General features: G+C 40.4%; 1 pseudogene; it reads left to right on the top strand.

Moving 5' to 3' along the window:
• Positions 1 to 4,900: 4,900 nt before the first annotated feature.
• LOC149235345 (elongation factor 1-alpha pseudogene) lies at positions 4,901 to 5,305 on the top strand (annotated as a pseudogene).
• The last annotated feature ends 12,920 nt before the right edge of the window (positions 5,306 to 18,225 follow it).

The following is an 18,225-nucleotide window of genomic DNA, read 5'->3' as shown; positions in this document are numbered from 1 at the left end:
AAAGAAGGGGAAAGAAAGGAATGACTGTAGTGATGAGTCAGTTGTGGAATCTGAATTGGCGCAATTTGTACAAAAGCTGAAGAAAGGATCTAAGCTTAAAGGCAAGCATCCTCTTATATGTTTTAAATGTGGTAAAATAGGTCATTATGCAGCAAAATGTCCTCATAAACATGACAGTGATGATGAAGGAAATTCTAAAAGAATGGCACATAAAAAGAAAGGGTTCAATAAGAAAAACTTCTTCTCCAAGCAAGATGAGTCTGATGAGGATGAGTTTATGGTCATCAAAAGGAAATCAGATGAGGAAAGTGATCATGATGAAAGCCAAGAAGCATTATTCATGGCACTCGCAGATGATGATGACTCAGGGCTGGAAGGAAATGTAGATGAATTGTTAATAAGTGCCATTGAAGAAAATGAGAAACTATGGAACAAAATCATTTCTCTCAAAGTGGAAAACGAGGAAATAAGAAGGAGAGAAGATCTCTTGGAAGCAAAGCTTAAAGAAAAGGAAGAGACTTGTGAAGAACGTGAGACCGAAATAGTGTCTCTGAGAAAGGAGTTGGAGCAAATTAAAAAGGGCTGTAAAAGCTCTCAAATACTTGAGACTATTCTGAAAAATCAAAAACCTCAACATGACAAGTCTGGAATAGGTTTCAAAGGAGAATCCTCAAGCACTAAGAATAATGCGAAAAGCTATGCCGATGCACTTTCCTACAATCCAAAAGATGAAAAGTGCACCCCAGATCACAAGAATGAAGAGAGAATTACTCCAAAGAAGAATGTGGAATCGAATCATGGACACTATAGCAAATACAAACCTGTACTCCACCAAGGGCCCATCGCAAATCCAAAGAACGAGGGAGGAGTAATTCCCAGGAAGGAAATCGAATCAAACCATGGTTACTTCAACAAGTACAAAACCATCTTTCTTGGACACTGCTTTCACTGTAAAAATTTCGGTCATCAAGCCAGACATTGTATGGCTCGCAGAAGTGAAAAGACAAAGCTAAAGGATAGAATAATCAACTAATATGCCCCCAAAAGGCAGGGACAAGTCGAAGCCTTTAATTCATTTGATCCCTTGACCAAATTTGATCTGATTTGCTCTTTTTGCTACAATAATGGACACTATGAACAAGACTGCCCACTCAAAGGAAGAAAGACGAGTAGCAAGAACTCCAGCATGGACAAATGCGGCTTGGCTCTATATGCTCAAAATAATGGAAACCAGTGGTTTATAGATAGTGGGTGCTCCAGACACATGACAGGAGACAGAAGGAAGTTTGTCTCACTGAGAAAAAAGGAAGGGAATGTGTCCTTTGGAGGCGAATCTGGCAGAATTGCAGGAAGAGGAACAGTTACTCTGATCAGTGGAAAAGGAAAAGCTCAAGATGCTCTGCTAGTTGATGGGCTCAAACACAACCTCCTGAGTGTCATCCAAATCTGTGATCAATGACATAAGGTCATTTTCAGCACCAAAGACTGTGAAATAAGGAACTCTGCCTCAGGGAAACTTGTGGCAAAAGGGGTGAGGACACCAGACAACATCAACATTCTGAACAAGATTCAAGAAAATAAATGCTACCTGAGTCAAACAGATGAGAGTTGGCTATGGCACAAGCGACTTGGACATACAAGCTTCGAAAATTTGATCAATATCAGCAAGATCAAAGCTGTACGAGGCATCCCAAGGCTGTTCAAACCAAATCAAGCAGTATGTGTTCCATGTCAACATGGAAAGCAGACCAGAATTAGCCACAAGACAAAGGAACACTCTACATTGAAGCCCTTAGAGATCATCCATGCTGATGTATGTGGGCCAACTAGAAATCAAGCACTCCAAGGAGAAAGGTACTTTGTGTTATTTGTTGATGATTATACTAGAATGATGTGGATATATTTCATAAAGTATAAATCTGAAACTTTTGAGTGTTTTAAGAATCTAAAAGCCCTTGTAGAAAATGAAAAAGATTCAAAAATTAAGTGCCTCAGAACAGACAGAGGAGGAGAATTCACATCAAACAAGTTTAGTGAGTTCTGTAATATTCATGGAATTAAAAGGGAATTCTTGGCTGCCAGAACACCTTAGAAAAATGGGGTAGTTGAAAGAAGAAATCGAACAGTCCAAGAAATGGCAAGAACTATGCTATTAGCAGTAGATTTACAACCTAAATTCTAGAGAGAAGCAGTAGGAACAACTATCTATACACTGAATCAAACTCAATTAAGACCAAATTGTGAAAAAACTCCTTATGAGCTATGGAAAGGAAGACCTGCTTCAGTGAAGTAGTTCAAGATCTTTGGAAGCAAGTGCTTCATAAAAATAAATGATGGCTCACCCGGAAAGTTTGATTCTCGGGTTGATGAAGGGATATTTCTTGGATACTCTACACGGACCAAGGCTTACAAGTGCTACAATTATTGACTGAAGAAAATAGTGGAAAGCATTGATGTAAAAATTGATGAAGATCTTCCAGAAAAGGAAATTGAAGAACATGAAGATGACTCTCTCATTGAAGAAGAAGAATCTAAAGAGGAAGAAATAGAAGAGGAAGAAGAAGAAGAAGAAGAGGAAAGAGAACCACCTAATACCCCTTCAAAGATGAATTATGTCCAACGCCATCATCCAGAAGAGCAGATCGATGAAGGTGTGCAAACCCGAAGAAGGATAGCAATCACACCCAAGAGAAACTTCATTGCCCTCCTATCCATGATAGAACCAAAAAAATTTGCAGAAGTAAGTAAGGATCCTCATTGGGTAAAATCCATGGAAGAAGAAAAGTCCCAAATTGAGAAGAACAAGACATGGGAGTTGGTGCCTCATCCAAAGGACAAAAACATAATAGGAACCAAATGGGTGTTCAAAAATAAAATGAATGAGGAAGGACAGGTTATCAGAAACAAGGCAAGACTTGTCTGCAAAGGCTATTCACAAATTGGAGTTGAATTTGAAGAGACATTTGCACCAGTGGCCCGTATGGAAGCTATTAGGATGTTCTTGGCATTTTCTTGCTCAAAAGGATTCAAAATCTATCAAATGGACGTGAAATCAGCATTTCTAAATGGGGAACTCAAGGAGGAAGTCTACATGGAGCAACCAGAAGGTTTTGATCTAACAACAGGAAAGGACTTAGTTTGTAAGTTTAAAAAGGATTTATATGGGTTGAAACAAGCTCCTAGAGCGTAGTATGCAAGACTGGATCACTATCTACAACAACAAGGCTTCAAAAAGGGAGTGGCTGGAAGCAATCTATACATAAAGACAGATCAAGGTAAGTTACTAGTTGCTCTTGTTTATGTTGATGATCTGATTTTTGCTAGTAATAATGATGAAATGAGCCATGAATTTTCTCAAAACATGTCACAAGTGTTTGAGATGTCAATGATAAGAGAGCTTTCCAACTTCCTTGGACTTCAAATATTTCAAACTAGAGAAGGATCGTGTATATCTCAAACCAAATATCTAAAAGACATGCTCAAAAAATATGGAATGGAGGATTGTGCACCCATGAGCACACCTATGACCACAAACTGCAAACTGAGCAAAGATGATGACTCCCCTCTAGTAGATGCAACTCATTACAGGTCAATGATTGGAGCCCTGATATACTTAACAGCTACACGACCAGACATAATGCAAGCAGTAGGAATGGTGGGAAGATTTCAATCCACTCCCAAACAATCCCATTTATTAGCTGTAAAAAGAATTCTCAGATATCTGAAGGGAACTTTTGATTTTGGTCTTTGGTACCCAAAGGACTCAACACTGACTGTAACTGCATACACCGATGCTGATTGGGCTAGAAGTATAGATGATCGGAAAAGCACTAGTGGAAATGCATTCTTCCTAGGAGACTGTTTGGTATCCTGTCTCAGCAAAAAACAGTCATCCATATCATTATCCACAGCCAAAGCTGAGTATATTGCTGCAGCAGTATATTGTTCTCAGATACTATGGATGAAGGAAGCTCTAAAAGATCTCGACATATGTACAAATCAACCAATTTCCATCTATTGTGACAACACAAGTGCTATCAGTCTCAACAAAAATCTTGTGATGCACTCAAGAACCAAACACATACCAATCAAGTATCATTTCCTCCGTGAACAAGTAGCTGAACAAAACATCGTCCTGGAATATATTAGTACTAAGGAGCAGATAGCTGATATTTTCACAAAACCTCTTCCTCGAGAAGCATTCGAACATCTGCGTCAAAAGATGGGGGTTATTTCTTTATCATCACTCAAGTTCATTCATAAAGATGTAGCAGGACAGGGGGAGTCCATATGCATCCCTTTGCCATTGATGTCAAAGGGGGAGAAAGCAGAAGATTATTGCCATCAATAACAAAGGGGGAGATTTTTGGACACAGATTGTCATTGATGTCAACATGGCAATATTTGAGGAGCAGATAGATACGAGAGGAGAAGACAGAGCCGAAGAAGAGGAGCACACAGAGCCATCGGAGCAAGTGGAGAGCGAAGCAAGGGAACTCTGATACCAATTGTAAGAAATACTGATTCACCCCCCCCCCCCCCCTCAGTATTTCCAACAATTGGTATCAGAGCGGGCTTCTTCATACTAGCCTAACATCTTGAAGAAGGATCCATATGCATCCCTTTGCCATTGATGTCAAAGGGGGAGAAAGTAGAAGAATATTGCCATCAATAACAAAGGGGGAGATTGTTGGACACAAATTGTCATTGATGTCAATATGGCAATATTTGAGGAGCAGATAGAGACGAGAGGAGCAGACAGAGCCGAAGAAGAGGAGCACACAGAGCCATCGGAGCAGGTGGAGAGCGAAGCAGGGGAGCTCTGCGATTCTTTTTTGGTGGGAAGCTGAAGCTGCTTATTCGCGTTTTTGATTCAGGAATACTTGGTTTTTAGAAAACCATGGGTAAAGAGAAGACCCACATCAATATTGTGGTCATAGGACATGTCGACTCTGGCAAGTCCACCACTATCGGTCATCTTATTTACAAGCTTGGTGGTATCTACAAGCATGTGATCGAGCGTTTTGAGAAGGAAGCTGCAGAAATGAACAAAAGGTCATTCAAGTATGCATGGGTTCTTGACAAGCTTAAGGCTGAGTGCGAGCATGGTATTACTATTGACATTTCTCTCTGGAATTTTGAGACAACCAAGTATTACTGTACCGTCATTGATGCACCAGGCCATCGTGACTTTATCAAGAACATGATTACGGGTACATCACAGGCTGATTGTGTTGTTTTGATTATTAATTCCACCACCAGAGGTTTTGAAGCGGGTATTTCGAAGGATGGATTGAAGATATAGCACGACAAGGCAAATCCAACGGTCACGGGTGATAAAGACGCATGGGGATTAACGCGCAGGAGAACAACGGTTTCGGGCGGCAGGCGGTTTCCCCGCACCGCTTACCGGGGCTCGGTGGTATCCGTATACGATGGCGCGATCCCGTAAGATCACGACGCGTGGCAAACAAAAACCACCGCCCCCGCGGGTTAACGTGCGCGCAAGTCGCGCGATCGGGGCTTGCGACTACCGTCCAATCGTGCGACAGACGGTCAGATGACGAGGAAAGTTCGCGGGGTTTAATCATACAGTAAACATAGCGAAGACGATCGGATCGTGGGTGATCGACGGTGGAGATCAAGTCGGATGTGATAGGTGGTATTCCCCACACCACCTTCAGAGGAGGGTGGTAAATGTACCATGGCATGCGATACCATTCATTGCACGACACGTGGATGACGGGATTCGGTCAAAAACCACTTTATTGCAAATTAACTTGCGGTTAAGTTACGGCATTAGGAGGAGCGAATGCCGTTGGATCGCTTGGCAGATGATTGGATAGCAGGGCTTAAACCGTGTGGCTTCGTTGAATTTGACAGGGAAATATTACGTCGAGGTGCGGCGATCAACGGAAAAAGGCAGATTTTATAAATATATATGCGCAGAATACGTGATTGGAGGAGAAACACACACACACACACACACATATATATACTTTAACACTATCCACAACATAAACATACATCGGCAGCCAAAACCTTAAATACATGCGTTTAACACGATCGGAGGCGAAAAGAGGACTGGAACATATATGCACAAGAGGTTGTAGTGACCGTAAAGCCAAGAATTTGAATGGAAAGCCAGCACAGAGGAAGTCACAGTGATCAAGGAGGGAAGCTGAAAGATCAAGCGAGTAAGAGGAATCTACAACGACCAAGGAGGAATCCAAAAAGGCAGTGGGAAGTGGAAATGATCAGTCAGAGGTGCCTGAAACACATAAAAACAGAAACACAAGGTGAAGTGTTGAAAATGTATGCATAATCTGTAAGAGAGGAAGCCGAAGAACAGGCAAGAGGCAGGAGAGATTAGAGAAGCAGGAGAACTGGAGAAAGGCAGAAGCTCAGTAGGGTTGGGTGCAAAAAACTGCAGCAAAACAGTTGATACTAAGATTGGGTTGGAGCCCAATGGGTTGGAGCCTCAGAACTGTACAGGACTAAAGTCATTAGGGGTAGGTGCTCCTAAGTGCAGAACCACTGCAAAATAGAGTTGGTGCTCTGGAGGTTGGAACCTCATTGAAGTCCAAGTTGGAGCTTGGCAACTATTCACAGTCAGATATATATTTATATTGTATTTATTTCATTGTATTGTCTTGAGTTTTTAATAAAAGCATTTATTCTAACTGCTGGTTTCTGTGTTCTGTGTATACATATACATATCTATATATGCTTTTGGCAATCACTAGAATAAAAATTGTAAGAAATATTGATTCACTCCCCCCCTCCCCCCAGTATTTCCAACAGGATGCCCACCAAAATTGGAGCATATGTAGCGTAGACCCTAAGCTTGATGTTTGGACCCTTAGATTCCTGAAAAATCACCTCCCTAAAATTTCGCTGCAAGACATATATTTCCACCCTACCTTTAGGGGACCAAAATTTAGGTGGAGAAAATATGGAGAAAGTGGAGTTTCATCACCAAAATCCTTGGACTAGTGTCTAGTCCTTTTGGCTATGGAATCCTAGATGCGTTAGATTGGCCAAATTTTTCCTCAAGGAGGTCAAAAGTTGATGCCCTAGCTACCAACCTTCGACGATTACCTACTACTAGAATATGGAATTTGATGAATAAAAATAACATTTCATAACTAGGAACATTCATTGCATATTATATCATGAGTAACATATGCAAGAGCCAACCAAATTGGTTCCAAAAAAATCTTCAACAAAATTACGACATAATAGAAATTACATTATTTGTAGAAATTACATACATTAGACATTTTCAAAAGAAATATTTCATCAACAACTTACAAGATAATCATGCAATATATCCATCCATATTCAAGAAGTAGCTCCAAGACAAGATCAAAAGTCAGCTCCAAATATCATAGTGCATCTAATATACTCTAATAGCTTCCAAAGAAATGTGATTTCTTTTACAAGAGACGAATCCAAGTGATGATGAAGAGTTCTTATTGATTTTTGGTAGGATCAAATGTGCTCTAGCCATGAAAATTGGTGGAGAGGCTAAGGCACATGAGATCTTCAAGACACAAAAATCGTTTGGAGAAATTACACCCGGATGAAGAGATATTATAATAATTAATATTTTTAATGGGGTTCTTAAGTCTAAACTTAGGAAAATTAAAACATTAATGTGTATTAATATAATATGGTGATAAAGTTCTAAATAAAGAGGATCAAGCCATATATAATCTTAGCCATTGATTAGGGACTTAATCTCAGTCGTTGAATCATCAACAGGAAAAGTATAAGAGGCTTGAGGGTCAGTTGGAGACACACCAAGTTGATCAGTCAATTCGATTTTTTGGGGCAAGGTTTGTTGAGAAATCAAGTTAGTGATCCTTTGCAGCGAGGGGTAGTTCAGCAGAAGGCTGAGAATACATGCAAAGAGGCAAAGATATTGCCTGAGAGATAACGTAGAGGTAGCCTGGGTTGACGCATAGCCAGCCAGAGCTGACGCAGAGGTTTGGAGGGTTAGCGTTGATGACGCAGGAGGCCAAGAAACTAACGCAGAGGCTAGCAGAGCTGATGTTGGGTAGAAAGAGTTGTACTATTGTGTTTTTGTGGGGCAGACTGAGAGATAAGAGGAAAATGCAGAGCCGTAGAGGGTGACATAGTGCTTGGAGGGAGACGCAGTTCCGAAAGTTAGCTTGGAGTAGCTTTCACTGTCCAACTAAAGGAAAAGTCGAAGTCACTGTAGGGACAATCATCTGGCTGTTGAATTAGCTGGAATATCTATCTTCTGAACAAGGTACTTCTGCCAAGGAAAATCTCTAAGGGGTGAGCCATTTCTGGCACCCTAGTTGTATTCAGAAAATTGCATAATAATAAAAACCCTCATATCTGTTGCACTAGTTTTCCTGCTTTGGGTTTTTCTAGGGATGATTGTCCAAAAATAATGGTGTCCCTTATGTTGTCCCATTTTATTTTAGTTATTGATCTGTATATTTGTGAAGGCTTCAATTGTGTTTACTTCGATGTTTACATTATTTAATAACTTGTTAAAGTAAAGAAAAAGTAGGAGATAGTAAACCAGATATTGCAGTAAGCGTTTCTGATGTGTTAGATTCAGAAATTTTCACATGGTATCAGAGCGATTGTAGATCACAGGAGGACTAAAGACACCAGTAGAAATCTGAAAATTTGCAGCAGAAGCAGTTGTCCCGAGAGACAACGTTGTTCTAGAGCAGAAGCAACAAGAGAAGAAGTGACGTAGATCATGCATCATCATTTCGAGCCAAGGGAAGGGCCAATGCAGAGGCAGAGGGAGGCAGAAGAGGCTAATGAAGAGCCACGTCATCCTGCTTATCCAAGTAGGATTGACGTAGTTGGCTGGAGGAGAAAATTCAGCCTTTGTTGGGATTGTGCAAAGCCTGAAAGGTTCAATTTCTTCAATTGTCGGGGCTGGGGAGTTGTGCGCATATTGTGATTTGAGGAGATGGTGGGACGTTGTTTCTGTTGATATAGAACAATGTCTAAGGAGATGGGGCCAAGGTAGAGGGAATCACTACCTCAACGGATTTCTAGCCAAGATATCTAGATCCGAGTTGCAACGCAACGGAGGATTGGAGAGGAGTGGTTCAAAAGTTGGCTGGAGGATTTCTAGGAGGGAATTCGAGACTCAGAGGGAGTCTAAAAGAGGAGAAAAGATGGCAGTGAACAAATTGAGGGATCAGGACAGATCGGACGGGGCTTCCAATTTTGTCATCTGGAAGGACAAGATCCAAGAAATCCTAAATAAAGTTCGCATCAAGGACTATGCCTTGAAAACCGTAGTTATCCCAGTTGACTTGAATGATAATGAGAAGTATAAGGAGGCTGAGGCGAAGGCGAAATGCATGATCCTAGATGCGGTCAAAGATCATGTCATACCGCATATTGTTGAGAAGAACAAAGCAAGGGAGATGTGGGAGGCACTGACCACCTTATACCAGGGCTCTTCCATGCAATGGAATATGTTATTGGAAAATTAGCTGAGATCATATCAAATGCAGGAAGGACAAGAGATATACTCCTCAAGTTGCAAGGAATTCATGACCAACTTACTTCTGTGGGGTCTACACTGATCTAGAGTTTATGGTCAGGATTGCTACGAATGCAATCTCCAAGGACTGGGAGACATTTGTCCAAAGCATTTTGGGTAGAGTGACTCTCCCCAGTTGCGAAGAGATGTGGGAAACTATACAACAAGAGGAGATCAGGGGGCTAACCAAGGCGGGGAGTAGTGGTAAGGGAGTTCGAGTCAAGAAAGAGGAGGAGGAGAATGCGACTCTAACATCTATGAGACAACAAAGGAAGAGGAAGAAGAAGGACATCTCCAAGGTCACTTCAATTGTGAGGAGATGGGACATTAGTAATCTCAATGCCCCAGGAAGAAAGGAAGGGATAAGCTTTTGATTCAAAGACAACTCCAGCTAAGGCGGAGAAGGATGTCGAGACTAATGACGATTGTGCCATGAGTGCTCATGTGCCTCTAGAGAAGAGGCCCTTAAAAACAATAGTATGATGATAGATGTCAGGTGGAGTAGCAAGGCAGGGCTAGAGTGAAAAACGCTGAGGCAGCGCAGTGGAAGTTGCAGTAGTGCGAGAGGCACATAGGTGTTTTCAACAGTGCAGTGGCAGTAGAGGGAGAAAAAGATAGTAGTAGAGGCAGCTTCAACATCACGAGGATTCCAAACTGGTCAAGATGTCAGTATTTGGGAGAAGACAGTTACTCACTTCTTGGTAACTAAGTTGCAGTGTAGCAGTTAGCAGTGGCAGTGCTAGGGGCAACATGGGCAACATGTTGAGGGGGAGCTGCAGTACAGATGTAGCAGTGGTAGTGGCAGTGTCATGGGTAGCAGTATATTAAGTAGCAATGCAGAGGATGTGAGGTAACAGGCCAAGCATCAACATAGGTACCAATGTGGAGGATCAATGTGATGTTTCTATGGTGAAGCATTACTAGAGCACATTCCTTGCTAAGAGGGAGTGTTGATTTTTGGTAGTATCAGATGTGATCTAGCCATGAAAATTGGTGGAGAGGCTAAGGCACATGAGATCTCTAAGACCCAAAAATATTTTGGAGAAATTCCACACAAATGAAGAGATATCAAAATAATTAATATTTTTAATGGGGTTCCCAGGTCTAAACTTAGGAAAATTAAAACATTAATGTGTATTAATATAATATGGGTGAGAAAATTCTAAAAAACGAGGATCAAGCCAGATCTAATCTTATTCATTGATTAGGAACTTAATCTCGGTTGTTGAATCGTCAACAGCAAAAGTATAAGAAGAGGCTTGAGGGTCAGTTGGAGACACACCTAGTTGATCAGTGATTTCAATTTTCTAGGGCAGGGTTTGCTGAGAAATCAAGTTATTGATTTGTTGTAGCGAGGGGCAGTTCAGCAGAAGGCCGAGAATACATAGCAGAGCGGCAGAGATAGTTCCGGAGAGACAATGCAGAGGTATCCTAGGCTGACACAGAGGCAGCCAGAGCTAACGAAGAGGTTTGGAGGGTCATCGTTGGTGATGCAGGAGGTCGAGAAACTGACGTAGGAAAACGTAGAGGCTAGCAGAGTTGATGTTGGGAAGAAAGAGCTGGGGTGTGTTGTTTTCACCAGGCAAACTGAGATCTGAGAGGCAAACGTAGAGCCATAGAGGGTGACGTAGTCCTTGGAGGGTGACGTAGCTCCAAATGTTAGCTTGGAGCAACTTTCACTATCCAGCTAAAGGAACTATCGAATTCACTGTGGGGCCAATCATCTGGTTACCGAATTAGTCAGAATATCTATCTCTAGAGCAAGTTACTTCTGCCAAGGAAAATATTTGAGGGGTGAGCCATTTCTGGCACCCTAGTTGTATTCATAAAATTGCATAATAATAAAAACCCTCATATCTGCTACATCGGTTTTCCTGCATTGGGTTTTTTGGGGACAATTGTCCAAAAATAACGGCGTCCCTTGTGTTGTCTCAGTTTATTTCAGTTGTTGATCTGTATATTTGTGAAGGCTACAATTGTGTTTACTTCGATGTTTATGTTATTAAACAACTTGTTAAAGTAAATAACAAGTAGGAGATAGTAAACCAAATATTACAGTAGGGGTTTCTGATGTGTTAGATTTAGAAATTTTCACAGTTCTAACAAATGAGACCTAATTATCCCCAAAAATTATAAAGTAATGTGTTAAAAAAAAGTCTTGGTCACAAGCTGACCAAGTATCTATCACAAGTTATGAATTAGCTATCCATATGCAAGTCGAGTTGATGATTTCATGATGATGTAGAGTCGTTGGAAGGCCACGTTGAGTCCTCTAAGTGCCATGATGAGAGAGAAGGATCCAATAAAGATTAATTTGAGGATGGCCCCTAATTTTTCATGCAAGTTATCATGTGGGGCCCCAAAGTGGGTTTGGGGCACTAGTGCTAGTCTCATGGGTCTTTAAATGAAAGAAAACCTTATACAATGCTCCAAATGAGGGCTTTGATGATGGTGCCTACCCTCCTAAGTCTTCAAAGGAGAGACAAAACTCCTTTGGGCCTTGGATTAGTTGACATAATCATGTTAAGTTGTTCGGGGTACACTGGTCTAAGTGCATCATCATACAAATAATGTGGGGCAATGAATAAACTGTTGAAGGTGCCCATGGCATGAAATGATGCTCTGACACATGATGGAGTCCCATTGATCTCGACGCATCCCCTATGGGTGTCAATATGATCCTCTGGTGGGATTGGGCCTCAGTTAAGTTTCCAAACCCATGATGAAACCACCTACCAATTACATATAAGATCCAATGTGCTTCCTCACCATCAGGTACAATAATTCATTAGTGCATCTAGTTGAACCCATCTTGTTAATCAAGGGCACATTGAAACTTCATAGTGGGATTGCCTTCCAAATTTGGGGCTTTAATCTTGTAATAGTGTTACCTCCCCAGGTAGGAGTTGCTAATAAACAAAATTGTTATATGTTCCTAGCCCCTAACGGGAAAGACAAGTTCAAGGTACATCCTTCAATTGATAGGGATCATCTTAATAGTGATGAGATGAATAGGGCCACAGGGCTCTCAAATCCAAATGTCATGGGTTCAAGGATGGTAATGATGAGGGATGTCAACTTAATTGGGTGTATAGATGTAGGAGGGAGAAATCGTAGATACATGAGTTACCCCGACCTTTAGTTTTCCAACATTCTTCATTTTCCTTTTTCCTTTTCTTTATTTTTCTTCTTAATACTGCTCTGGGCTCCAGCATGTTGTGTATGATATAAGTAGTTATTATCCCCTTAAGGTGGGGCAATTCATCACCCACCAAGGGTTGAGACATGCATGGGTTCCTTAATGATGTAGGCATACCCATGGGGCCCTAGGAACCAAGGTGATGGATATAAGGATAAGGGGTAGAGCTCATGTTTGAATTTTTCCCACATGCTATTTTAATGCCCTGGTCATCTTTTGAATTTTATAATATTATTTTCTTTTGTTTCTTTCTTGTGGACATGATATGCTTTTAATGTTATTTTAGTTGCATCAACCTCCATGGAAACATTTCCAGGCTCGACCCAAATATTTGGACAAGGGGAATGGGTGTACCAGTGCCTTGTGGACCCAGAGAGGGAAGATGATGAAATAAGGCTTGTAATGTGAGGAAGGTAGTAAAAAATGTGAAATGGGAAAATGGGATTGCACTACCCAAATTAAGGTTTACCAAGTAGTGCCCTTCCTGAAGCTATAATTTAATAGGGGAGATCCCACAAGACTAGGATTAATGGTTAACCCCCTCATTTAAGGTGAGGGAACAAAGCTACAATGAAGATGCCTCTTCCTTCAAGTCACCCAATAATCCATGCCTGATATGCCCAAGGAAAAATAAGCATAAGCACCCAATTGCACAATGAAAAACATACATTTAGGGTTGGATTACCCACCTTCAAACATATGCTCTAGATAGATGGGCGAGGGGACATACGAATGGCTCAAGGAGTGGAGATCAAATGCCACAATACATCGGCTACACTAGTGGTGATCAAGGGTTTTTGGTTGTCGGTTGCCAGTTGAAGACAAATCTAGGAGAAAAAATCACTTATGGGGTCACCCACTTTTGGTGGGTAACATGATGTATAGGAATAATTTCACTACTCTAGAAAAGGGGAAAAGATTTTCTTTCCCTTCAAATAAAAAGAACAAGGTCTTTGCTAAGAAACACAGTGAGGAATTTAAGTAGGTTCAACCAAATGTCCCTAAAACTTTAGCCCCAACCAATGCAGTGGAACAAGGGGAGTCATCTTCTAAAGAATATCAAAGAGATAGTTCTAGTGAAGAGGAGGGTGGTGAAAAAGTGAATGTAGTTAATGAATCCCAAGATTTCAACATCATATTAGGTGGAACATATACTCTTCCACAAATCATTGAAGTAAACCTTAAGGAAGAACAAGATGAACCTATACTGAATGCAAAGGATAGTTGAAGGTTTAAATTACTGTAATATTCTAGAAATAATAGCAAAGAATCTTCCCCAAGCTCTAAGACATCAAAGGAGAAGGATCTTCCTCCTAAGGAATCCCCAAAAAAGGATCCTCTTAAGAAAAATAACACAAAAAGAACCCTCCTAAGGGGGAGCCCAAGCACAAGACCAAAAGTAAAGAAGTAGAGTTAGACATTGATGTGGGCACTGCAGTTAGTAAAATGAGTATGCAGGTTCCCATAAAGGAGATTGTAAAGATCCCATCCCAAAGAAGGCAAGTAAAGAAAGATTTGGGGCTTGATGAATATGACCCACCTATTATGTTGCAAAACATCCATTTCACTAGGACCAATCCTGACCATGAACCATTCCTGTTGACCTTAAAAAAAATAACAACCTTCTCCACAATTACATGTTGGATTTAGGGGCTTTTGCAAATATTATGCCACTAAAGGTCATGAAAAACCTTAAGTTGAATATCACCCGACACTATAAGAATGTATGTGTTTTTTATTCTAGATGCACTCTCATTGAGGGCCTTGTCAAATACCTCAAAGTAGCCTTTGCTATCAATGAAGGTATATATTTGCTCATGGACGTTTTGGTTATTGATATACCCAATGTATAGGGAATGTTGTCTATAAAATGGGGTGCCTCTGTGGGTGGAAAACTTCAAATGGACTTATCTTACGCCACCATTCCACAACCTCATGGGACCACATTCATTATTTATAGGGAGCCCCAATTTCCAACTCATGTTGAGGAAATTAACCTTCTTCCATATCTTACAAGTTACCTGAATCCAAAAATCCTAACTCCCTTCATCCTTACCAGGGAGTGTGTCTCCTAAAAAAGCCTGCTCATAAGGAAAACAAACCTAAGGAAAAGTGGGTGCAAAACTCAAAGAAGAAATTCAAAATTAGGGAGGTAGTGTTGGTAGATAAAAACCTTGTGCCTGTCAAGATCCACAGTAAGGTTGGTGAAGGATATTATTACATGGCTAGACTTGATGGGGAGTTGTGTTCCAATCTCCTTAAGTCCAGTCATATCACCCCTTTCTTGGATACTTGACACTGTATATTATGCATGTTAGAGTAGGATGCGTTTCATATTGAGTTTTGCATAGTTATTATCATACTTTCATGTTTTCATGCTAGAATAGGTGCATTTAGATTAGACTTGCATCATGAAGTAAATTTTATTTTATGTATGGTTTTATTTTATGATGAAAACATGGGATACGAAAATACACCCATGAAACATGCTTCCAACATTGTTTTTGATGTGCAGGATATAGGTCTACGGTGCCAGAGGATTGTTGGTGTTCTCATGACCTCTCGTCTGAGTACATGTTTCATGCACTCTACTGTGACCTCATGTCCCAGTTGGAGCTAAATGTCACCCACCAAAGGTGGGTGACTCCATATGAGAATTTTTCTCCTATAATTTTCTTCAGCTGGTAGCTAGCAATGTAATATCCCCAATTTTTGAGCATGGGAATTTTGCCCAATTTTGGTAATATTAATTAAAAGGGGAAAATATTATTTTGGATGAAGGTGGAAAGTATTATTTGATTTGATATTGGCAGCAAATTATTATTTTATTAAAATGGAGGTAAAAGTCACTTAGTGGGAAATTACCCACACCAATAAAATAATAATAGAGTCTAGAAGCATGGGGAGAAATTATAAAAGGAGGATGGGCTCATTTGTCGATCATATTTTGACTATTAAATTTCACCTTTAATATTCTCTTGGGGTTGTTTAGAATAAGAAGAAAAGTGTTGTTTAGCACAAGAGTTCTAAGTGGACATTCCACCCTCATTTTAGAGAACTTCAAGTGTCTCCCTAGTGAGGAAATTTGAGATTCCAATTCAGGGCTTCCCTTGAGCTTATTATAGTATGTTAGATCAACTTTGCGCATTTCCTTGGCATAAGAGGAGTTTGTGGTACATATTTTGGAGTAGTAGTTATGGGTTGGAGATTCTGGGCTTTTGGAGAGATTTTTCCCTTGGTTGTAGCAGGAGTTTGTTGGCATTTTGCAGGGCAGAGATTGAGGGAATCTATAGGGACAAATTTATCTCATTTATATAGTGCACATAGCTCATTGGCTGAAGCTTGCGTAGGAGAGAGGAGAGAATAATTCCGGGAGGGATTGGGGTTGGAGAGAAAGCCTATTTTCATAGGAGAATTTGTGTGGAGTTTGGGTGGCTATTTAGCAATTGTTTGGAGCAGATTTGAGCAAGACAACTTTAGCAGTGCACAGAGTCTACCTGGCAGAGACATTCACAATTTTTGGGGTCATTTGCGTCAGCCATAATTGGGCCAAACCATTTTTGGATTTTTTTAGGATTGGTGTGCATAGGTCAGGGTTAAGTTTTCATAATTTTCTGAGCAATATACAAGGAAGAAACCCAGTAGGGTGTTGTTGAGGGCCCTAATATCAGGTCAACAACAAGGGGGATACCCACCCGGTCCGGAACCTGGTTGGCGGCTCCTTGCCCGTTTGGTGTAGCGGGTCCGACTGGGGATAATGGGACCAGCTTCCTAATCTAAAGGATGTGTGTGTGTGTGTAGATTTTGATGATGCTAATCTAGAGGTAATTTTAAGCTAATCTAATTCTAAACTCTAAACTGACTCTATGCTACTGTAATCTAACAAAAACAACACATCTAATCTATACTAACCCGGGGTAGAATTCTTTCATCATGCGATCTAAAAAGATTTCATACAATAACTGATAATAAAGATCATTCAGCTATCATAAGAATATACATCAATTAAGATAAACCATTCTGCATAAGAAGTTAGGCAAAACAGTTGTGAACAACATATCGCATGATAAGTTATTCATATGTCAAGCACAAATAAATGACTCCACCGTACAAAAGTGCCAAATGGTAACCCACACATTCATACATTAACATATAAACAACTCAGCTGTATATCACTCTAAGAATATAAGCAGAAATTAATCAAGAGATAAAAGTACCATTTATGACTGATTTCACTCACAAACTTCGAGCAATAACGATTTATCTCTACTTACTTCTAACATCTACTAAGAGTACAGAAGTGCAACATCAGTAGCAGACATTAAAATGCAAACATAAATAAACCTCGATCCATCCATTCATCAAAAACCCCCTCCGAGGGTGCAAAAGTGCATGTTCTGAGGACAAGTTTTTTGACAAATTTCTGGACCCTTCTCCAAATGCCATGAGAAGGGTTAAATACTACTAACTAACTAATCTTAATTACACAAATTTAGGAAACGGCTTCAAATGACCGCCCTTTTACTAAAACAAATTTATTTCTAAAAATTGAATCTAATTTCTAACCGTTTCTGTATCTGCTCCTTAGTGCTGTACGCAATGCAAGGTTCGCCTGGAAAGAGTCAGCTAGTTGTCTTTTTCTTTTTCTTGAGTGATAAAAGTAGAAATAACAAAAGCTGGCACCTCTTTCTGACAAACTAGAAGATATTTTCGAAAATCTTCCTCTGGCTGGGTGTATTTGCTGTGTGTATACTTAGTATAACCCAAATTTCTTTCAAACTGATTGTGCTGTTGCTATTTCGGTTTCCGGCCGTGCGAATGACTCAATGAGTTAGGGATTTCGTTGCCTGAACAATCTTCCGTATTGAAAATTGCTTCCGTTCTTTGTTCCAGGCTTTTCTGGAGCATCCTCCCTCTTTAGCGTTTTTCTTTTTGCTTTACCCAGTCTGAGCTTCAGGATCTTTTGCAAACATGCTGCTTTTGTGCGCCTTTGACTCTGAGTCTTGGATAGTCTATTTTCATCAGTGTCTGTTGAGTGATACTCTGGAATCCGCGGCCCTGCTGCATGCGGCATCCATTTGCGAAGGCATCTCCTCTCTGTTTTTCAAGTATTAGCGCTTTCCCCTTTTCCTTAGATGTTTCCTGCATATAGATTTATATTAGTTGCTGCCTTACAGTTTACGCAAAGGAAAAGAGAAATGACGAAAAGATTGACATGAAAGCTTTAAGTTCTAATGAATGCATAATCATGACACTCATAATGACTTGACTCTTCAAAAAATGCAACACGATCATCCTTGGATACTCAGGCGTGTAATCATTAATTTCCCTTAAGGTGCGCGCTCAATTTTGGGTTTACAGATCATGCCGAGGAAACTTTGCGATGAGTGGTTTCTGCGATTCGCATCGCAGCATCGAGGATTGCGATGTCGATAGGTGTCATCGCAGCAATTAATAGTCTCATTCATCGCAGATC

Source organism: Pinus tabuliformis, chromosome 8 (genome assembly GCF_031772625.1).
Source record: "Pinus tabuliformis cultivar Carrire ecotype Pingquan chromosome 8, CPIR1, whole genome shotgun sequence".
NCBI classification, from domain to species: Eukaryota; Viridiplantae; Streptophyta; class Pinopsida; order Pinales; family Pinaceae; genus Pinus; species Pinus tabuliformis.
This window is presented reverse-complemented; position numbering and strand designations above follow the sequence as displayed.